At 41.8% G+C, this 24,792-nt stretch overlaps 1 protein-coding gene across 1 annotated transcript in view; it reads left to right on the top strand.

Moving 5' to 3' along the window:
- The first annotated feature begins 2,265 nt into the window (after window positions 1-2,265).
- Window positions 2,266-24,792, top strand: part of LOC126183886 (galactosylgalactosylxylosylprotein 3-beta-glucuronosyltransferase P) — a 1,353,843-nt gene continuing 1,331,316 nt past the window's right edge. Inside the window, exon 1 of the mRNA XM_049926196.1 lies at window positions 2,266-2,339. The gene's annotated coding sequence lies outside the window, so the exon portion shown is untranslated. The remainder of the gene's footprint in view (window positions 2,340-24,792) is intronic.

Below are 24,792 nucleotides of genomic sequence, written 5' to 3'. Positions count from 1 at the left end.
GGAGCACGGTGTTTCGTTAAAATGATTTTTACTATGTTTGTTATGTGAAGATTAAAAAACCAGAATATTATTTCTGTTACCTGTAAATTATTTATTGTAAGTTCAATGTTACTGCAGACAGATAATGCAAAGAAAAATAATAATGGCTTTTATGTATTCTCCGTCATAAACTGATAATAAACTTCCTGAGAAACAGTTCTCTTGCTTATAGTTATGATGAAGTCTCATAAACCTTGACAGAGCGTAGGGGACGATGCGAGAGACTCGCACTGCTATACTAGGCCAGGTCTACCTATTGAATAGCACTGACATATATTCTCATAGCGTGTTCCGTGTAAACTGTATTTATAAAGACATTATTAGCACAACTGCAGTAACCTTTAATATGACAATATTGCTTAAAGCTGCATATTATTTGTTTGACGTTCATATGTTATTCAGCAGCAGCCATTAAGTTAAGGACCGGAGAAACGTAACTGCGTGCATAATTTCGCAAAATATTTTATTAGTGTCCACCGGCTAGAATATGTAACACCTAATAGAAAACAACAGTCAATGACGTATACTTTTTTGCCATAAAAAGGTTAGTGAAAAACTATTAAAAAGTACTAAGTTTTTTGGACGAAAACTTTAAATAGAATTATCTCAAAACACTGGTTTTGGAGTTACGTTTCTTTGATCCTAAATGGGCATACTGCTGACCATACAGTTCTATTTGTAATTTCAGGTGAAGTAAACCTTAAAATCCATGTGGTGCATACCTAAAAGTCATAAATGGCACTTTGTGAACGAAGTGTTCTTATACTAAGTCTAAGAACAATACCAAAGAACCGTGAATAAGCATAAACGGTTACAAGGGATTAGCTTTAAAAAACAGAGTCCTAATATAACAGGTATAAATTTTAAAGATTTTATGTTTCAAATGTAGATTTTTTCGTCTATTGCTGAAGAGGGCCAATGTATGGGCGAAACTAGTAATGATTTTACTGTTAGTGTTTGCAGCCGGTGATGATTGTCATCATATTATAAGTGTGATTGTGTCTAAAATAAAAATAAAAGATTTTACACGCCAGTCTCCGTCCTGCATAACTATAATGTCGCTTTTTCCAAAAACGCTAATGTCTACCTTTCTGAAACTGAGTAAATCTCAAATACACAGATATGACAGTATGACTGTCAGTATAGCTTTAGGTATATCACAATTAGACATGACGATAATTCCTGGAAAGATGAAAAAAACGCAGACTAGAAAAGAAAACCAATTCTGAGCAGTATCAATAGAAAAATAAATATCAGGTAAATTGCGGGGACGTCTGAAACTTCACGGTATTTCTTTTCCTTCTTCTCTCTCTTTTCTTTTTTAAAGAAAGGTAACAACGCTAAGGAATGAGGGTATATAAAGCTCAATAAATTTTCAAACCGAAAACACCTGAATTCCCGGGTTTTTACTTTGAATGCGCAAGTATCGGTAATGAGTGTTTTCCTTTTTGCTGCAAATATTTTAAAACAAACTTAACCCAAGTAATTTACTTTCTGTCCTCAGGTAGCTGTTAAGCTCATGACACGAATTCAGGAATGACTGTATTATTAAGCTAGATGTACCATAACATCGAAATTCAAATCTGTAACTTCAACATACGAATTTCAGGTTTTATGTTAGGACCCCCGAGGTTATAACACACTCTGAAATTAAATTTGTGATCAAGAAATAGTCTCTGTAAGAAAATGACGGCAAATAGTAGAACTGTACTGTTTAGATCACGTTGCTACAGTACCTAAATTTATAAGAAATAAGAGAGAAAAATCACTTTCATAATTAAAAAGCGCGTCAGTTGGTACATATCTACTGTTAACAAAATGACACCTTCAACAGACAAGAAGATATAGCATTTATGGCATGACAGACAACAGGTAACACTAGATAACACGCAGGTTCACACCTACAGTGTTTATTTCACTGTGACAACGATCTTACGGCTGATTGTAGAGAGCTGTAATGTTCCCTGCTTTCACTAAGTCTCACGCGTCACATGACGCATGCGTACTGCCGCCGCAGCTGCGCGCCATGCGGCCCAACGGCGAATTACTTTCCCCCCACCAGCGTTCCACCAACAGAAGCCAACGGTTGCTAGGCAACGCAGTGCAGGCTGGGCATTGATTTTCGCTTGTTTCCCTCCCTCTAGCGGCATAGGGTATATATCCCGCCACCGCGGGATCGTCTGCTAGTTCGTGAGTATGCGGCATTCCGGGGAAGGGAGAAGGAGGTTGCGCCAGTACGCGGCATGACAGAATGCAGCCGGTATTTGTTACCGTGCGACAGATACTGTCTACACTTTAAGGTAAAGTACGTCAGGAAATTTTGTACCGACTTTCTGTCATAACTATCCAAACATTGCCTCTGGTGAATTTATTCATTGTTTCTCTGATGTGCATCAGGGGAACGCGCCATGTTCAAATATTGAAATCGAAACAGAATGCTGTAACTTAGATGTCACTCTGAGAAAAGTAATTTCCTTTGCATTATTTGTTGTTTAGAGAACACTTCTTACTTTGACGTATATGCAGGCGTATTATTTGAATGTAGAAGTTTTTTTATTTATTAAATGTGAATGTGGTCGTAGACAAGTGCTGTAATCTAAAATCATAGCCCCACCGAATAATTTTGGAGCAATTTAGAGCATCAAAAATTCTCTGTTGTTTCCTTTATGCTTCTGGAAGTGTACAAACAACGTAATATACATGCAGAGATACCAGTGTTTATGAAAAAGTGTTATTGTATTTGTTATTAAGAAATAACAATGAACCGAGTTAGGAAGGCATAGTAAATAAGTGCTTCTTTATTTGCGTAACACTGCAGCATAGAAGTTCGTAATGGTGTAAATTTGGATTACATCTAACAAACCATGTATTGCACTCTAACTATATAAACTGTTGCGGGTCTTTCAGAAATGCTATTTTAGGCACTATTTCAGTGTCGTCCGAGCATTTAGCTTTGCGAATCGCTCTCTAGCATACAAATGGTAGATCATTACCACACAGTTGACAACAGATCTTCGCACAGTGTTTTTCAGTACATTTCTGTATCAAAATCAATTACTTAATGTTTGCTGAGAGTCTATTCTTTTCATATAAAAGAAATATGCTTTTGAGTTGTAAGGTATTTAACTTGTTGTTTCTGAATGTGTGTGATGACTAGAAACAACTGGAGCAGTTCAGCTGCATAATGTGAATAGTTTTTCAGACCAGACAGTCTTGTCGAGTACACCTTGCGAAGATGCACACTTATTACTGGGAGACGTTGCATATATCAACCACCTGGGTTTCGTAAAACATTCCTGGGTTGCGAAAGACCCTGGAGGTCTCGCACTAGCGTCAGACAATTTGTTTCAGTAGCCTGATCGCCAGTTCCTTCAAGCATCATATTTCAAAACAGACGCATCAATCCTCTGCTTTCTTTCTGTTTCTTACTTTAACGCGACTTTTTTTTTTTTTTTTTACTTATTAGGACAAATGCAAGCTCAAGCATTATAAAAACCAGTCGTGAAAAAATTTAAATGTTACCGTGGTGCTCTTGACTACGCTCTTGGCAACTATATCAACCCCAGGCAATACGAAAAGGTTGTAACATAACTTTCTACATGTTCTCTGCTTGTGCTTCAACGCCATTTACACCATATACAGAGAGAGGACAGTTTTCATTTTTCGGTAACATAGCATACACAAAACAGTGGAATCTCAGATTAGAAAGTGGTGACTCATGAAAGTACTGTTGTAATACAGTAGTAGGAAATTTTAAAACGGTCAATCCGTTCTTGACTGACAAGTGTGTGATTTGCCGTTTTCCTTTAGCTATAGACTCACCGTAACAACTGCTATCGAAGAATTTGTAGTGAAATATTTTAGAACTTTTGATGGGCACTTATATCAAGAGAATTTTGATGTTCCAAACTCACAGAAGCTTTATGAGAAAATAATTCACATTTCGTTAAAGTATTTAGAATTTGCGTACCATAAATATATGTGATATTAAACCAACAAGTATGAATCTTCGGTTAGCGGAAAATGGTCTTCAGTTCTGTTAGAGTGCCACATCAAACATAAATACTTTTTTGGCGTCGAATGTTATTTCAAGAACAAACACAGAGAAATATCCCCTGGCATGCACTTGACAGTGGCTGGCAGGGTATGGATGAAGATGTGCACTCTCTCTTACCGTAGTAGGAAATTATATATTTATTTGAAAGGACTGACGAATAACCGAAGCTTTTGGAGGATACTTAATAATCATTGTTAAATATATTCTGTAGGAAGTTATAATTTGATCTTTATTTTAAAGTGTTATTCCTGTTTCAAGCAATACTGTAGCTAAAGGTAGTTTATAGTCGACTGTAGAAGCGAACTGCTAACAAAAATTTTCCATTTCACAATTCAAGTTTCCCATTAATGACTGATATTCTTGGTTTCTTTCATAAAACTACGGTTATAGGGTACTGTAGAGAGTTGCAAACTGTTTCCGGACTAATCTAAGACGATTATCTGTATCAGGACGTTTATCTAAGGTAAGTTATCTGTATCCAGATTGCTTCTCTTTCCTGTGTATAATGGATGTACGTAGCACATCTTTTCAAACTAATACACGTTGTGGAAGAGCAAATATGCCGCGACGACGAATTAGAGGTTGCACCACATACTTTTCTGATGACATGATTTGGAATACCGCTCTTTGTGCGTTAGAGTGAATTGCCATAAAAATTAGGATACATAATGATATCGAATGTAAGAACCCAAAGTTCGCCATCTTGCATCTGTCACATTTGCTAACTGCAGGCATTCATCATCATCATTGTTTTCCAATTCCAGTTTCCCGGGTGTGATGTACGAGCGCCCACCATCTCCTTATGTCTCCGTACATCTTATGGTCCAGAACAACTTTACATTTGTGTTCTTTCTCCGCAACATCTGATCTTACAATCTTTATGCAGCGTTTTCTTGGTCTTCCCCGTGGTCTTATTCGTACGAGGTTCAAGTTGAAATACTTTTTGGCAGGTCTTTCGCTGTTCATTCTCATTCTGTGTCCATACCACTAAAGGCTTTCTTTATGACACTGTTCACTTCATTCCTTACTTTTGTTCTTTCTACTAGTTTGGTACATAGTTCTAATGAATCTCATTTCTGTTGCCTGAATTCTGCTGAGGTCTTTGTTTAGAAGGGTACATTTTTCTAAACCGTATGTAAGGACTAGTACGAAATAGGTGTAGTACATCGTCGCTTATGCTTTTCGTGGCATTTTATAGTCCCACAGAAGATTTCTGATTCGACCGTAAAAATTGGATTCTCTCTGTGGCCTGCTTAGTACATCCTGCTTAATGGTGTCGTCTATCGAGGTCATGCTTCCTAGGTACGTGGAGTGGGAAACAGATTCTGCTTTGACTCCTTCTAGAAATATATCGAAAGTTGTTCCTTGCTGGTTTGATGGTCATTTCGACTCTCTTTGTTTTACTTATTTTTAGTCCAAAATTTATGAATGTGTAATCCCAATCATTAAGTTCTTTCTGTGCTTTAGCATCTGCATCTCCGCATACCATCAAATCATCACCAAAAACCAGGGAATTTGGTTCGCTGACTATTTTCTTGATAGATTTTATGATATTGTCCATTACTATTACAAACCGGAGGGTGATACCGCACTTCCTTGTTGTACACTTCTCTTTGTTTCAAACAATTCTGATGGTCCGTTGCCTATCTAGACACAGCTGTAACACTTTTGGTATAGCTACTTTATCAGTTAGGTACTTTGGCACCTGTAGGTCTTCCACAAATTCCCACATCTTGTTTCGAGGATCATTAGCATACGCTTTTTCGATGTCCACAAGTACGATTACATTTCTTCCATATTCCCAGTACTTCTCTGTGAGCACTCTTACTGCAAAAATAAGTTCTATAGTACCCCGGTCTTTCCTGAATCCATGTTGTCCTTCCTCAAGCTGAGGCTCTACTATCTTTCTAAGTCTCTTTTCTATAATCTTTTCTAATAGCTTCAGGATGTGTGACAGCAATTTCCACATTTTCGTCGATTGCCCTTTTTGAACAGAGGGATGATGACCCCTTTACTACAAAATTCTGGGATTTTGTTTTCTTCCCCAGTCACTGATAACACTCTATATAGCCATTGTAAACCTGACATTCCAGCTGCCTTTATCATGTCTGAGCTGAGATCATCAAATCCTGTCGACTTTCCATTCCGAATGTTTTTAGGCATTAATCAACAATAATGAAATAATTGCAATACTAATGAAGGCAGGTGATGACAGATGTAAGTATTACCGAATCATTAATTTAGTAAGTCACAGTTGCAAACTACTGACACAAAATTCTTCTGCAACAACAGAACAAAAATACCCTCAGGTATTGACACGAATGTTACAAAAGAACGAAAAACTGGCCAAGTCTACCGTTGGGAAGATAATTTCAGGTTTCGGAGAAATGGAGAAACACGCGAGACAATACTGACACTACGACTTATGTTAGAAAAGAGACTGAAGATAAGCAAATCTACTTTATAACATTTATTGACTTAACTAAAGCTTTTGACTTTGTTCACTTGAATACACTCTTCAAAATTGTGAGGGTAGTAGGGGTAAAATAATAGGGGGCGAGAAGTTATGTACCTCTTCTACAGCAACCCGACTGCAGTTATGAGAGTCAAAGGACATGGAAGGGAAGTAGCGGTAGAGAAGGGAGTGAGACAAGGTTGTAGACTCTCCCAAATGTTATTTAATCTATATATTGAGGAAATAGTATAGGGAACCAAGGAGAAATTTGGAAACGGAATTAAACTTCAGGGAAACGAAATAAAAACTTTGAGAATTATCACTGACACTGCAGTTCTCTGAGACGACAAGGAACTCGGAAGGGCAGTTGAATGGAATGGATAGTGCCTTGGAAAGAGGCTATGAGATACGAATATTCCTAAAAGCAAAAGAAGGATAATGGGTAGCCGGACTAAATCAGGCGATGCTAAGGAAATTAGATTAAGGAATGAGACGCTAAAACAGTAAATGAATTTTGTTACTTGGGCAACAAAGCAACTGACGACGGCCGGAGTAGAGTGGATAGAAAAAGCTGACTGACGAAGTGATTCTGCAAAAAGAATGATTTGTTAGCACAAAATGTAAAATTAAGTCTTAAGTAATCTTTTATGGAAGTTTTTGTGTGGAGTATAGCAATGTACGGAAGTGAAACGTGGGCGATTGACAGATCAGATAAGAACAGAATAGAAGCTTCTGAAATGTTGTGTTACAGAAGAACGCTGAAGATTATATGAGTAAATCGAATAACTAATAAGCACTTCTGGATCGAACTAGGGAGAAAAGAAATTTATCTCACAGTTTGACTAAAAGAATGGATTTGTTGGTAGCACGCTGTCTGATACATCAAGAAATTGTTATTTTGTTAATGAAAGTGTGTGTGTATGTGTGGGTTGAGGTTAAAAGTTATAGAGGCCTGTCCCCCTTGACTACAGTAAGCAATTTCAATTGGTATACGCTGATGAGCCAAAGCATTATGACCACCTGCTTAATAGCTTGCGTGTCCGTCTTTGGAACGAAATAGGTCACTGATCTTGCGTGTCAGGGATCCGACAACTTGTTGATAAGTTTGTGGAGATATGTGGCATTACATGACTACTCACAGATCATGTAGTTCGCGTAAATAACGGGCCTCTGATTTGCGTACACACTGATGGCGCCCGATAGCGACCCATATGGGTTCCAGGCATCAACGCGACTTCGCTATAATGCTCTTCAAAGTACTGTAGCACGGTTCTGGCTCCGAGAAATGGATAATTATACTGCTGAAAGATGGCATCGTCGTCGGGGGAGGCATCAAGCATTCAAGCATGAGGCCAGCAGGTGGTTCACAGCTGTCAGTCTGTCTTCGATTACCACCGTAGGTGCCACGCAAGAGCAAGAGTGTGTCTTCCATCAGCCCGCGTCCTTGGCACGCTGCACGCTTCGAGCCGTCGTTCATCTCGATGACGGCATTTGTGGAGACGGCCATCGACCTAGTGTAGCAAAATTGTGATTCACCCGAAGAACCGACACGTTTCAATTGGTCGACGGTCGAATTCCTATGCTCCCGTGCTCACTGCAATCGGAATTGACGATGTCGTTAGGTCATCGTGTGAACACGCAAAGGTGGTCCATGTTCGACAATGTACGATGAAAGGTGTGCTCCACAACACTTTTGCGTGCACCAGCATTGTGCTTTTTCGGCAGAGATGCCGCAGACCACCATCTATCCTACTTTACAGAGTAGACAAGCCTCCGAACCTCTTTAGCGCCTGGTGGTAGTTTCTCTGTCCATCTACCTCCTTCCATAGGTGCTCATGACAGCAGCACGTGAACATTCGACCAACTTCGCCGTTTTCGAGATATTCGTTCACGAGCTCCGCGTAATAATAATCTGCCCTTTGCCAAACTCACTTGTGTCAATAGATTTCCCCATTTGCAGCCCATATCTTCGCTAGTGTGATCCCCCGTATGTGTCTGCTTCTCTTACATACTTTTGTTACCGCTCACGTGCACGCAGTTCCACTAGGCGGCAATCAGCGTCGCGTGGACAGCGGTCATAACGTTTTGGCTTATCAGTGTATGTTGCAGTGGTTACGGAGAAATGTGTAGGCTTGCTCAGTATGTATTAGCTCGGGAGTAGCATCAAAATAGTCTTCGGAATAAAGACCACAACAGAGCAATTATTTTGTTGGTGACTTTAGGACAATTTGCTCTCTGCAGGAGATTGTGATAATGCAAACTCAGTGACAGCTTCCCTCCGCGCCTCTAACTTAATAATCTAATATAATAATAATCTAATATCAGTTGTTGGAACCAGCAACAGTAACCAGGGACACTGGGGTAATGGGCGAACTCGGGGTAAGGGCCCTAATCGATAGCCTGTGAGGCAAGTCGGAGTACATTGCCACATTTTGACGTGCTTCCTTACAAAGAGGGCTGTTGCATTATGTTGGACATGACAAAGTCAGAGGCTTTCTCTGCCCTTCAGGAGGATCAGGGACTCATACACTGCTGACCATTAAAATTGCTAGACCAAGAAGAAATGCTGATGATAAACGGGTATTCATTGGACAAATATATTATACTAGAACTGACATGTGATTACATTTTCACGCAATTTGGGTGCATAGATCCTTAGAAATCAGTACCCAGAACAACGCCTGGGCATTGAGTCAAACAGAGCTTGGATGGCGTGTACAGGTACAGCTGCCCACACAGCTTCAACACGATACACAGTTCATCAAGAGTAGTGACTGGCGTATTGTGACGAGCCAGTTGCTCGGCCACCATTGACCAGACGTTTTCAATTGATGAGAGATCTGGAGAATGTCGAGAAATTTATGTATAAGAATCTAAATTTATCGCTACTCATGATGGGAGCGTATTTGCTGTTGTCAGGGATTGATTTTCACCTGTGAACTATTCACAATACAATTTTGGGATTGTGGTTCTTACCAAGGTAACAAGTTCAAAACGTTCAGAACTTTCTGTTAGATGTAGGGGAAAATATGGATAATGATACAATCTGAATAGTGTAGTAAAGGTCACTGATTATGAGCTGTCTACTTTAGTGCTGAACATACACGGTATGTTAATGAATATCTAACAGCGTGTTACATAAATAGAACTGAAACTAACAACTCCGTTTTCGCGCGTTCACCAACACTGTAGTTCCTGTTTAGCAGTTTTCGGTTTTTGCATGGCAGAGGTATTAGGAGATGTTGTTACTCGTGTGCTGATTATAGGTCTTGTGGGTAAAGCGTATTTCCTGCTATTCTCCGGGGAATTTATTCGTTAAAGTACACAGCACTGGCGATCAACTGCGGTATTTACATACATATACGCTATAGTAAGTTCCACCTTCTACTGATTTTCAGCGATTTGCGTTGCCAGATGTATGAGCGAAGATTATATCATTTATGACACGGATTTATATTTTTCGTGCGACTGACCTTCCTTGTGTTGACATTTGTGAGGGAACATTTATTATTTTAGTTTTAGTATTGTCCATATATACATTCGTGAGCAACTGAATTAGATTCATTTGCGGAGTAGGGTGTAACACCTTCTTTCACATGGATGTGTGTAAAGACACATTGTGGCATTGACTCCGCGAAACATGAGAGACCATTCCATCCATGACCTCTCAAAAGCTGCCCAAAACTTATTGCTATTTGTCTGAACTGGATTCGACTCGCACATGTCAGTCGATGGCGTTCCAGAACTGCGATCAGATGACCTCTGGGGATACACAAACACCCTCACATACGTGGAGTGTTCAGTAAACAATTCGGACTCAAGAATGAAATTTTCACTCTACAGCGGAGTGTGCGCAGATATGAAACTTCCTGGCAGATTAAAACTGTGTGCCGGACCGAAACTCGAACTCGGGACCTTTGCCTTTCGCGGGCAAGTGCTCTACCGACTGAGTTACCCAAGCACGACTCACGCCCCGTCCTTACAGCTTTAATTCCGCCAGTACCTCGTCTCCTACCTTCCAAACTTCACAGAAGCTCTCCTGCGAAACTTGCAGAACTAGCACTCCTGAAAGAAAGGATAATGCGGAGACATGGCTTAGCCACAGCCTGGGGGATGTTTCTAGAATGAAATTTTCACTCTACAGCGGAGAGTGCGCTGATATGAAGCTTCCTGGCAGATTAAAACTGTGTGCCGGACCGAGACTCGAACTCGCGACCTTTGCCTTTCGCGGGCAAGTGCTCTACCAACTGAGCTACCCAAGCACGACTCACGCCCCGTCGTGCTTGGGTAGCTCAGTTGGTTCTTTCGCCAACGAGGAATAAAACCACCACCGTTCTGAATGGAGCTTTGATGGCAAGTGAGATGCATCGTCTTACTAGGTTTTCGACATACTAGGTCTGTCTTCTTGCACCATATGACGGAGAGTGTCACGAGAGCCCCAGTAGGCATTATTAACTCTTCAGTATCCGAATCCGGCCTCCTTGACCTTCAACTTCAGCACACATCTTGTATACTTTTGCGAAAATTTGAGAGCAACATTAACGAGCATTATATCACAGCACTCGTTTTTTCAAGAGCTTTCGAATGCCGCTAAGAAAAGCATAACGTTCCATCAAGAATAAATATACTTGTTTCAGTATCTCGGTTGGTATAAGACTTACGAACATTACTCATGCAACGGTATCACATGCCCCTCTGTTTGCCGAAAACCTCGTTTCCGCATGTTGAACCAGGGTGCCCATTTTGGTGAGTCAGCTTGTACGTGTGTAGTGTCGGCTTCTGTAACCATTAGCGATAGTGGATTATGGCTTATTTATCTATTCACCGATTGTTGTTGTCCACCAATCATTTGTCGAGTATTCAGCATTGTGGTGCGCCTGTCCGCTGTACAAGATGGCGGCGACAGCTGCCTTCATTGTATTGTTGTCCATGGTAGCGGCCATTCTCTCCGAATAGAGGTAATCCAGATATGCCATTGTCGCGCTGAAATGTGAAAATTACTATCTTGGCACGACGTCGAAAATGGTGCCCCATGTATTGGGATCAGTTGCTCCGACTGCGATCAAATGGCGCATCTTGCACTCTCGACTGTCATCCTTCATACCGTACAAAGTCTGGCATCGCCCATGTCATGTGGCAGGGCGCATTATTCTGCTCGTCATGCTAGAAGCAGCGCATCCTCTTCAATACAGTTGCTGCCTCTAAGTTGGGTTGGATCGATTTGGGGAGGGGGGGAATAGACCAAACAGCGAGGTCATCGGTCTCATCGAATTATGGAAGGATGGGGAAGGAAATCGGCCTTGCCCTGTCAAAGGATCCATCCCTGCATTTGCCTGAAGCGATTTAGAGAAATCACAGAAAACCTAAATCAGCATGGCCGGACGCGGGATTGAACCGTCGTCCTCCGGAATGCGAGTCCAGTGAGCTAATTACTGCGCTACCTCGCTCGGTGCTACCTCTAAGTCACGTGGTCACTTGCTAGTTGTAATATGTCGTAGATCGACCTAAGAGATTGAAACTGCGTTCCGGACAGGAATACGGACCAGAATATTTGCCTTTCAAGAGAGGTGCTGTAGCAACTGAGTATATGAACACACTCAACTCGAATGACAGTTCAGTCAGTAAGTACTTTGATACTGCAGTTTCTATCTCCGCGGTCAGTCTGCGATGACGGTATGGGACCAATTTCTCGAGAAGAGAGGACAGAGCTAGAATTGGTTTAGAGCGAGCCTTGGACTGGTTTTCGAAATGAGATCTCAACATTATATTAATGCTTTCAATTCATTTTTTTCTCGTCTTTAGTGGGGTCGTCTGAGCCATCGCTTATCAGTCGGGGCTCGAGTAATTGTACTCACAGTTCACAGAACGCTGATGACAAAGTCGACTTTCTTAGCTGTTGACCCAGTTGGCAGATTAACACAGTATTATGGACAGGAAACATTTCTTATCAGAGCACTGCATGCGAAAGGTACATTTCCAACAGATAGTGGAGAAAAAACCAGATATATCTTTAATTTTTTAAAGGCATAGTAAAAATGTATTCGCAGGACCTGTTTTTCATATTGTCTACCTCATGATAGCAATTTGAAATCATACTGGGGGAAGAGTATTTCATTACCAATATTTAGCAAAAATCGGGGAAAGAAGTGACGTCGTGCCATTTATGAACGGCAGACTGTGCGCATACAAAATGGGTGAAATACGAAACGTCTCCGCTGCGTCTTATAAAGCATGTGACGCTTTCAATGACGATCCATCCTTTGGACATGGACGTCAGTCACGGTGGCCGATTTGGTGTTATTCGGAAGGAATGAGCTATATGCGTTACTCAAACATCCTCTTTCTCCCTTCCTTTCCATCCATTTCTATCCATAATGTTTTATTCTCTAGAATAATTTTTAATTTGGTTAATAAAAATGTCAATGTATTTTTATATTGTTAACTTCAGTTGTTTTATTTCTTCTGTGTGACGAATACTGGCTGAAACTATTCTGATAGTGTTAAGTCTCCGTCGAAATAATCTGGATCTCATCTTTTGAATGACTGAATGTTTTTTGTTGTCACCAAGAAAAGCCATAAGAAATACGTTAAAGAGGGCGCATTTTATTCTTCTTGTGATGCCGATGTAAAATGCTACACTACCAATTTTTCAGAAACTTCTTTATTTGATTACATTTCTTTTACCAGAAGACTATCGGATACATGGGTAAATAAATGAAATCTAAAGCAGTGCTCGTCCATAACAACAAAAAGTCAACATTACGCAGCACTATCACTGTTTACACTCATCCATGCGATACAAATACAAACTGAATATTTCATAAGGAGTTAGATTAAGGCTTCGGCACGCAACCTTCTTTCCCAGGACAGCAATGCAGGATTACTGCATTAGCTTCAAGGCTTGGGATCGAGAGTAGCACTGACTCTCTCTTAATGGTCATTGCTCTGTAATGTAAGGATTACATTGCTCATTTGAGTGGAATATAATAGACGGAAGAGACATATATCAAAACATCGAGCAATGAAATATTTGCCATAAAATTAATTAGATTTTGAAGATATATGTCTCGGGATCCAGTCGTTTTGTCGATTTCGTGCAACAAAATGATATCGTCAATCCGTGTCAGCAGTGAGAATCATGTCTTCTGTTCATCACGCTGTGGAAACTTCAAGTCCTTTGAAGATTTAATCTTGTTCATAACAACAGTGACTCATATCGAAAATGCTGTGGCTATCCTGTGGAAGACATAGTCAAAATGGCTTCAAATTCTGCTATACAGTATGTTCCTCAATCTCTATTACGGGCTTATAGAGATTGTGAAAGGAATTTAGTAGATTAAATTTTTCAAGGAACCCATCTCCAGAAATGTACCGGTTGGATGTAAAATACTTCCAAATCTCCCGTTTCACAATATGCACATAGCGGAGACTATAAGCACGACTACTCTTCATCCGATTCTCTTCTACGCGCCGAAGAACGCCCTCTTCAAAAGAATGCGTTGCGTCCATGGAGCACCACAGTCAACCATTGTAGTTGCGAACATAGTTCCTCGCAGTCGGACGAAAACAACATGTGATGTAGTTACAACGGGGACTGACGATGGCGCCCTCTTCGTCAGTTTGTGAGAATTGAAAGTGATCCGGTCTTCTAACTTACTTTGTATCAAAACGGTACATTTTCGAAGACGGGTTCTTTATCAAAACTTTATCTACTAAGTCCCCTTTACTATTCCTAGAAAACTGTAATGTGAATTGAAACACCCTGCAGATAAAGAATGAGGAGCATAAATGTCAGTCAGCAAATTATAGCATTGCATTTCTGACAAGGCATATATACAAATCGGAAACGAATCTAGGACCATACTATGACGTTGCTACATTGATAGCACACTGATTCGTCGAGTGTAATGATACATCTCTCCTCGTCTGATAGTAAACATTTTGCAGAAATCTTGCTTTGTGTAACAGTCCTAATTAAACACCTTCCAACATTACACGTATGCTTCGTAACGTTATAATACGACCTTCCCAGGCACGAGCAAGTTTTCCGCCGGCACTGAACTCTTCCTACCAGGACCTAACCAAAATGATTACGAAACAAAATTTATTTGTCTAGATCTCACAGTTATCGAATCAGAACCGGTCATATCATTGTATAAATGTGCGATCTAGGCAAACAAATTTTATATTCGAAATTAAGATCGCGTACTCCACATACGTGACCATCTTAAGTATTACAAAATGGTTACTTTGACTGATATTTTTGAGATATCGTTTTCGAAACTATACGCCGTAGTTAACTTTTTTCGTCATACTTATTAGTTACCAGTTTCTTTATCAGTACGACATTTGTAGATGGAGCGCAGGAAAACCATCAATAATGATTTAGCTGATTTTGCATAAATATTTGTTCAGTGTTGTTTAAAGGAATAGGAGGAGCGCAAGACGCGTTTTATTTGTTTTTTCCAAATTTTTCACTTGTCCGGTGGCAATTAAATGAGAACAAAACTAATTATAGTCCCGGGCTATGCTTAAAATTACTTTGAAAAGCTTCACTTATACCGACCAAAATTTACTGTAGACCTGTGCCAATCATTTTAAACCCAGAATTTTATCATTTAGTCCACATGTTTATTTATTTCTGCTTCTGGTTTCATGACTATGCAACCAACCATAATTTATAAGTATCAGTAACAAATGTCAGTTTTTATTGTTATCTATTACAAATTTAAATCCATTCAAAGCGAAAGAAGTATAATTTTTATAAAATTGGCATGTATACACTACGCTTATCTATGTACAAAATTTAAATTAAAGTCAGTTATAACAAAAGGTGTATTATTTTTAAGCAAATCAATGTGTACAAATGTACTTCACTTTATATGTCCGATGTGTTTTCTGATGTACTGGGTAACTGTGGCCCGCGCTCCAGGGAATTCAATTCGTCCTTTCTGCTCTGCCCCCCTCGGAGTGGCCGCTCTCGCGAATGGTATTGTGTTGCCGGTCTCCTCCTCTTCCTTGCCGTATTCATATGTCTATATTTTGACCTGACTGATTGTACAGACACTCCTAATTGCTTGAGGGCTGTGTAGATCAGTTTATATACCCTAACGTCTGTTGTATCCAAAAGAGTAGCAACGTAGAGGGGGGGGGGGGGCTTTGTATCCCATAGCACCCACTTAATGTAGTCTCTGTCTATCCTGTCTGTCTTTTCGACACAGCCGGCTGGGGTGGCCGAGCGGTTCTAGGCGCTACAGTCTGGAACCGCGCGACCACTACGGTCGCAGGTTCGAGTCCTGCCTCGGGCATGGATGTGTGTGATGTCCTTCGGTTAGTTAGGTTTAAGTAGTTCTAAGTTCTAGGGGACTGATGACCTCAGCAGTTAAGTCCCACAGTGCTCAGAGACATTTTCGACACATCCTAATATTATATAGTTCATATCTTCTTCTCCACAAGTACAAAGAGGATTGTAGATCAGTCCCAGGTGATGTAAATGTTCTGTGAAAACGACCGTGATTGAATCTCATTCGTGCAATGGTTATATCAAAAATGGCTCTGAGCACTATGGGACTTAACATCTGTGGTCATCAGTCCCCTAGAACTTATAACTACTGAAACCTAACTAACCTAAGGACATCACACACATCGATGCCCGAGGCAGGATTCGAACCTGCGACCGTAGCAGTCGCGCGGTTCCGGACTGAGCGCCTAGAAAATTGTTATATAAAAACCTCCTGACACACTGTGCTTCGTATACACTGATGTGTTGATGGTATCACAGGATGTGTCGATCTATAAAGTTTCCCTTTGTCGTTCGTTCGTCTGCTCCATTTCTAATCCCATCTCATTCGCATCGTCCTTTTAAGTCTTTGTATTCAGCCTGCGTGCGGAACCTTTGGATAACGTGGTGTTCCTGAAGCTAGGTCTTGTTTAGCCAGTTGGTCGGCCTGTTCGTTGCAGCTGTGGCCTTTGACTCAGATTAATGTGGCTACTTGTTGCTTATTCTGTAGCCTACTGACTTGCAGCATAGTTTCATAAACGACTGGGCTCTTCCATCCCTGGACAAAATGGTTCTTCAACATCATGACTGCTGCTCGGGAGTCAGTTGCCCTAAATGGAGTCCTCAAGTAATAACAAGTTACAAATTTTAGGGTACGAAGAACGAATCTGCCCAGGCGCTGTAAAATAGATTAATCATTGTCTACACACTTATCTGAAGTAGCATATACAATATTATCAGTCTATGAGAGGGAAGCAATGGTTAAGAAAGGAGTGAGACGGGTTTGTAGCTTATCCCCGATGTTATTGAACCTGTGCATTGAACAAGCAGTAAAGGAAACCAAAAAAAGAAAAAAAAGCGGAGTAGGAATTAAGATTCAAGGAAAAGAAGTGAAAACTTTGAAGTTTCCTATGAGATTCTAATTCTGTCAGAGACAGCATAGGACTTGAAAGAGCAGTTGAACGCAATGCATATTGTTTTGAAATGAGGATAAAATATGAACATCAACAAAAGCAAAACAAGGATAATGGAATGTAATCAGATTAAACCAGGTTATGCTAAGGGAATTAGATTAGGAAACGATACATTGAAAGTTGTAAATAAGTTTTGTTATTTGGGCAGCAAAATAATTAATGATGGCCGAAGTAGAGAGGATATAAAATAAAATGCAGACTGGCAATGGCAAGAAAAGCATTTCGGAAGACGAGAAATTTGTTAACATCGAGTTTAGATTTAAGTGTTAGGAAAGCAATTCTGAAAGTATTTGTCTGGAGTGTAGCCATGTATGAAAGTGAAACATGCACGATAAGCAGTGTAGACAAAAAGAGAATAGAAGATTTCGAAATGTGGTGTTACAGAAGAATGTTGAAGATCGGATGGTAGATCACGTAACTAATCAGGAGGTACTGAATAGAAAATAGAACTGTGGAGACAGGAAATCTGCGGCACAGCTTGACCAACAGAACGGATCCGTTGATAGGAGACATCCTGAGACCTCAAGGGATCACCAATTTAATCCTGGAAGGTAGTGTGGGGGTTAAAAATCGTAGACGGAGACCAAGAGATGAATACAGTAAGAAAATTCAGAACGATGTAGGCTGCAGCGTTTATTCGGAGATGAAGAGCCTCACACTGGATGGTGAGCTGCATCAAACCTGTCTTCGGACTGAAGACTACAACAGCAACATATCACAGATACAGAACGCTGCATTTACAAGGCTTAATAATACTCTACTTGGAGGCAACAGATAAGGTGCTGTGCCGGGAATCGTTTTCATAGTACATACAGTCTCTTTTCGCTTATGGTTAACACATAACATTTTTTCGAACCAAATTTCAGCCTTTCATCCCGGTACAACCTCGCACAACGCGCTTTGGAGCTCAGTGTGTCTACTCCTTATGTCTTTGATTCAATAATAATGTCCGTCCGACGTTTTTACATCATTCTGCTTGCAAAACGCTTACCTCTCTCCGCCGGTGTGGTAACTGCTTGGTAACTGTGTATGCGCTGCTTTCCACTTTATCCTATGGCGCCTTTGCACCTCCCTGCCACAGAGGGACTTCTCCTTTGTTTTTCCCTTCCTATCGTTACATCATCTTTAGTATAGATCGACCCTATACATGAATGAGTCATTATCTTTTCTTTATACAAAAATGAACAACATATTCACGTAAGCTTAGTATTCATTACAAAATTTCATTTACATAGCCATTTACAAATTTCAATTACAAACAAAACATCCAAAAATTTATCGTACGAGAATAGCGCACATGTGGCACAATGCGTTAATGTTACAAGCCTATGTGGACCATCGCATATTCTGGGATTGGCAATTGTTTTATTTCTGTGATTAAACGCCAGTCTTTCATTCCTTGATGGAATTTGCAACGTTGTACGTCATTTGGGTCTGCTTCACAGCATAGAGCACCAGGAGCATGGAAAACGGTCAGAGAAGGACTACAGTCTGATTATGTTACAAAGTTTCATTTCAAGGCATTGGTAACAGTAGCGAAACATGAGAAATTTTCGCCTTAGGGCAACTGAAGGTCAACTGAAGGTCTATAACAGGACCAGAGTGTGGAAGTAGCTTCACGAAGAATCTAATGATAACTACAAGACAATTGTCTGAGTACTTAACTCTACGAATAATGCAACGATACCTGCGAAATAATTGTCTGAGAGCTTACATATATCTCAGGAATTGCAGTGTACCGACAAACTGTGTTCCGGAGGTTTTGAGTTAATGGTCTGTATTAATACCCGCAAGTGTACTCTTATGTCCCACTTGCGACAATGCAGAGCTGGACATATTTATTGTGAAGTCAGAAACATCGGCACTGGACTGTGAATAGAGGAGTATGTTGTCTACAGATTAATCCTACTCATGTTTGCATATTTCTTCTCGTCGCACGTTCTTATAGATGGAAAGAGGTAGCCGAATAACGGGTACATTGAGGAAAGAGAACAGTTTTTGCTGAAGACTGAGTTTTAGTATGGAGAGAAAGCACACTGTATGGCCGTAAGGAGCTTCACATCTTCGATGGTAGCTCGAGGAACACATTAACGTCAAGAGATACAGAAATAAGACTTTGCAGTTTCTTGTGCGATTTTTCAGTGATAGAATCAATGCAGATATCTTCTGCATGGACGAAAACCAGAGTCAGTATCCTGCTGATGTGATTGATGAGTTTCTGGCAGGTCCAAATATCAAGCGTATCGACTGCTCAGCGAGGCCTCCAGAACTGTATCCCATAGCATACAGAATATCTGGAGACACAGACTGACTGCTCGCAACGACTCGTCTAGAGTTGCGCACACCTCTTCCTAAGTAATAACTTCGACTGGCAGTGGAAGTCGTTAACCACACCATCAACAGACTACCGGTTGGCTGTCTGAAGCAAAACGTCTAGGAGGTGATTCTGTCATTTATTGACTTGCTGTGCATGAAATTTTCGGGGTTTGACGCATTTTTCATTTATAGAAATGTTTCTTCAGTTCCATAGCTTTTATAATTACCTGCTGTATTCCAAATACCTTATTATTAAGATTTACCTTGTTGTATAAGTCTTCCGATATGCTACTCACGAAACATGCCCTCATTTCTTGATGATGGTGAACGTGTGAGTGCTTGAAATCTGCTCTATTAATAGCGCTAACGTTTAATGTCCTCGCCTACCCTCTGTTCGTTGTACTTACAATCTGTTCGCCGTTTCTGTCAACCGAGGCATTTTATTCCTCCAGGTATCAAATTAAATTTGCATTATCTTGGACATCTGTTTTTCTTTATCCGACAATAAAGTAGCGTCTGACATACCAGTCAAAGGAAGGAACAGTCCGGCTCCTCCAAAGCTGTTTCTCGTTTTCAGTTTTAGAACGAACTAAAGACCTGAACCTCTTTCACTCTTTCTGTAAATGTGAAAAGTAATCCATAATAGAAGCTGCTGCTGAGTACTGGGTTGCGAAAGTTGTTTTGCTTTTATCAGTTCCTTTTTTCGAAATTAGGTACCTAAAAACGGACTGTTGTCGCCTTTAGCACGTACGCGATATCAGAAAAATCAGATATACACTGAAGGGTTAAAGAAACTGGTACACCTGCCTAATATCGAGTAGGGCCCCTGCGAGCACGCAGAACTGCCGCAGCACGACGTGCCATGGACTCGACTAGTGTCTGAAGTAGTGGTGGAGGGAAATGACACCATGAATCCTGCAGGGCTATCCATAATACAGTGAGAGTACGAGGGTGTGGAGTTCTCTTCTGAACGCCGGCCGGTTTGTGGTCGAGCGGTTCTAGGCGCTTAAGCCTGGAACCGCGCGACCGCTACGGTCGCAGGTTCGAATCCTGCCTCGGGCACGGATGTGTGTGATGTCCTTAGGTTAGTTAGGCTTAAGTAGTTCTAAGTTCTAGGGTACTGATGACCTCAGATGTTAAGTTTCACAGTGCTCAGAGCCATTTCTCTTCTGAACAGCATGTTGCAAGGCATCCCAGATGTGCTCAATAATGTTCATGTCTGTTAGTTTGGTGGACAGCGGAAGTGTTTAAACTCAGAAAAGTGTGCATGGAGCCACTCTGTAACAATTCTGGACGTATGAGGTGTCGCATTGTCCCGCTGGAATTGCCAAAGTCCGTCGGAATGCACAATGGCCATGAATGGATGCAGGTGATCAATATACGTGTCACCTGTCAGAGTCGTATCTAGACGTATCAGGGGTCCCATATCACTCCAACTGCACATGCCCCACACCATTACAGAGCCTCCACCAGCTTGAACAGTCCGCTGGTGACATGCGGGGTTCATGCATTCGTGACGTTGTCTACATACCCGTACACGTCCATCCGCTCGATACAATTTGAAACGAGACTCGTCCGACCAGGCAACATGTTTTCAGTCATCAACAGTCCAATGTCGGTGTTGACGGGCCCAGGCGAGGCGTAAAGCTTTGTGTCAAGCAGCCATCAACGGTACACGAGTGGACCTTCGGCTCCGAAAGCCCATATCGATGATGTTTCGTTGAACGGTTCGCATGCAGACACTTGTTGAGGCCCAGCACTGAAATCTGCAGCAGTTTGCGGAAGGGTTGCACTTCTGTCACGTTGAACGATTCTCTTCAGTCGTCATTGGTCCCATTCTCGCAGAAGCTTTTTCCGGATGTAGCGATGTCAGAGATTTGATATTTTACCGGATTCCTGATATTCACTGTATACTCGTGAAATAATCGTACGGGAAAATCCCCTCTTCATCGCTGCCTCGTAGATGCTGTGTCCCAACGCTCATGCCTAACTATAGAACCGCGTTCAGATCCACTTAAATCTTGATAACCTGCCGTTGTAGCAGCAGTAACCGATCTAACTGCACCATACACTTGCCGTCTTATATAGCCGTTGCCGAACGTAGCGCCATATTCTGCCTGTTTACATATCTCTGTATTTGTATACGCATGCCTATACCAGTTTCTTAGGCGCTTCAGTATAAGATCGTATTTAGATATATCAATACCAAAGCTGCATTCGTGACTTTGTAGCTAACATTAGCGTATTAGTATGCTGCTTGCTGGTTCATTCAGACATACGTGATGATCCTGAGCGTCGAACGAATCAGTCAGCATTCACATCCCTTTCTGGCTGCTGTAGCGTCACAGCAAATGTATCGTTCTATTTTTCTATAGTTCGCTCAAGGACCGAGATGCCGGGCGCTCAGGAACATGTCCATAACTGCTTCTATGGACGGACGTCGTTCCTCGCGCCATAGCGTAGTTTAATTTACGTGGAAGAACGTCGTGTGGGCCATCTGTGTATGAATCAGGTTAACTTCAGTTCCTTTGTGTATTTGAGTTTTGTGTAGGGGTTATGTGTGTGACACCAGCAAAATTTATTTTAGTATTATAATTGTTTGTGTATGTGTGTGTTTCTAAGGCGAAGATGGGGAAACAGGCCAACATCCTTTTAAGTGGTTGTGGTAAAGTGACTAAATATTACATGAACGTTTGTCAGAATACCGTTGATCAGTGAGTTGCGTCCATTATATCGATCAAGTCAATATTCTGATAAGGAAGAGAAAACGAAAAAATAATATTTGTTTGCCGGAGACTGTCCGTTATTTATGACTTGTTCTAACTATGTCTGTAAGACATGAAGAAAGAGGGGATGAAGGACGTTTAGGGTTTAATATTCAGTCGACATCGAAGTCATTGGATATGGTGTCTGTTGCGAGCATAGTTCTATGATTCATTCTTGGCACTGATCGTGGAATCAATGCCGCAAATGTTGAGAGTTACGTCCAGCTGAATTGTACACGTACGAAGGACCATACAGCATTCCCTTTCACTCTGATGACGATGGCAACACCTTATGGTTTGGACTCCATGAGATACCGATAAGAGGTGAGGAGTTACCTTGAGCCATGACCGTGCAACCGCCTCTTACGACTCAGTTTCGTCAGAGCTGGGTCCAAAGTACCATCAAACAACTCTGACATGGTGGCCCCTGAGCAGTACAGTGCTTGCTCGACTTTGATGATCCCCTGGATACCAAAAAAGGAGAGACGATGTACCTAATAGGATGTGCGATCACCATGGACGGAAACGCATCCTTGTAACGAGCTCCCACGCTGGCCACAAAACTGGTAGGGAGTTACTGTGGTAGAGCGTTCCATGCCTCCACCAGCGCGGTTGGAAATTGTCTGATGGTCGTTGGTGCATGTACAGTTCGTTTGTCTGCCTGTGTGCTGTCCCCTTGTTGTCGTCGAGCTAGTGTTCATATAGCAGCTTGCACCTTTCATTTTGCGAAATAATTAGTGTCGCCTTAAGTGTCATCTAAAAGATACCAGAGCAAGTTTTCGTTTTCTTGTTCATTGATTAAAGATGGATAGGGACTGCATCTATTGTGTACTATTGTAGAGGGGATTGGCTTCTGTCCGTAAACAGCTGGCCACGGTCGACAGGCTTCAGGCCGGTGTCCAGTTTGTTTGCCTGTTGGGGAGTTCAAATGGCTCTGAGCACTATGCGGCTTAATTTCTGAGGTCATCAGTCACGTAGAACTTAGAACTAATTAAACCTAACCAACCTAAGGACATCACACACATCCATGCCCGAGGCAGGATTCGAACCTGCGACCGTAGCGGTCGCTCGGCTCCAGACTGTAGCGCCTAGAACCGCACGGCCACTCCGGCGGGCCTGTCGGGGTGTCTCTTGCTCTGTCGGCAATGATCGGGCGCACTAGGTGCACCCAATTGCAAATCGTAGCTCATGTAGGAAGGATGACGCCTGCCTCCTGGGTTCCCAGATCGTCCTCGGTTCCTACAGGCGGCTGGATGGTTTGGTGAAGGCATCTAGCCTCACCCGCGGGGGTGGGAGCAGAGCTATCGTTCTGCAGCATCGATCCCAGAACCGATCGTGGTTCTCTGGTTGGAAGGTCTAAACCAGTCGCACAGACCATTCTGCAGAGTTATCGGATGCGTATTTCTCGACTTCCGCTATCGGGCGGAGAATTGTAGCCGCAGCACTCCGTCTTCAGACCACAAGTGGCCGGCCCATCAGGACCACCCGACCGCAGTGTCATCCTCAGATGAGGATGCGATTAGGGGGGGCTAGTGGTCAGCACACCGGTCTCCCCGTCGTTATGATGGTTTTCTTTGACCGGAGCCGCTACTACTTGGTCGAGTAGCTCCTCAATTGGCATCACGAGGCTGAGTGCACCCCGAAAAATGGCAACAGCGCATGACGGCTGCATGGTCACCCATCCAAGTGCCGGTCACGCCCGACAGCGCTTAACTTCAGTGATCTCACGGGAACAGGTGTATCCACTGCGGCAAGGCCGTTGCCGGAGAATTGTAGGGTACCCTGTAAAAGGCGAGGAGCGTACCACTCGTAGGAAGCAGCTTGTAGGGTACCGCAGTGCGTGTGGCATGCACAGGTCAATTTTTTACGACAGGGAAATCCCTCCAAAGGCCCGATAAGATGTCTTCCTTGTCCAGACAGAGCATCATTCGCCACAGCAGATCGGAGAAAGAAAATGTTAATATAGTACTAGTTAATTGCAGGAGCGTCTATGGAAAGGACCCGGAACTAATCTCACTTATAAACGGTAACAATGCCCACATAGCAGTATGGACAGGAAGCTGTATGAAACCAGAGGCGAAGTTCTATACGCTGAATAGAAATCTTTACCGCAAAGATAGATTGATCACTGCTCGTGGAGACTCGTTAACAGCAATCAAAGATACGTTACATCTAGTGAGTTTAGTACAAACTCAGAATGTTAAATAATTTGGGAGAATATAAGTGTTTAAGGCCATTGGGTGCTTTTGTAGACCTCCTGCCCCAGCACCAGTAGTGACGGAAAGGTTGAGGGGAAACTTGGAGAATATTTCACGTAAATTTCCTGATCATGTTATAGTTCTAGGTGGAGATTTTAACTTACCAGCTATAGACGGGGAGACACAAGCGATCACGAGTGGTAGTAGGGGCAGGGAATCAAATGAAATTTTTCAAAGTGCCTCATTCGTAAGTTGCTTTGAGCAGTTAATCAGAGAACCGACTTGTGAAGCTAACATCTTAGATTTACTGGTGGCAAACAGACCCGAACTTTTCGACTCAGCGTAGAACAGGGAATCGGTGATTATAAGGCCGTTACAGCGACAATTAATACGGCTGTAAATAGGAAAACAAGAGCGACAAGAGGCATATTTCAGATTACCTGACAGGTCATCACGGAAAATTAATCTGCAGCTCTTTCAGCGTTGAAT

The sequence above is a fragment of the Schistocerca cancellata genome, chromosome 4 (assembly GCF_023864275.1).
Source record: "Schistocerca cancellata isolate TAMUIC-IGC-003103 chromosome 4, iqSchCanc2.1, whole genome shotgun sequence".
Taxonomy (NCBI): domain Eukaryota; kingdom Metazoa; phylum Arthropoda; class Insecta; order Orthoptera; family Acrididae; genus Schistocerca; species Schistocerca cancellata.
The sequence above is the reverse complement of the archived record's forward strand: the minus strand, read 5'-3'. Positions and strand labels throughout refer to the sequence as shown.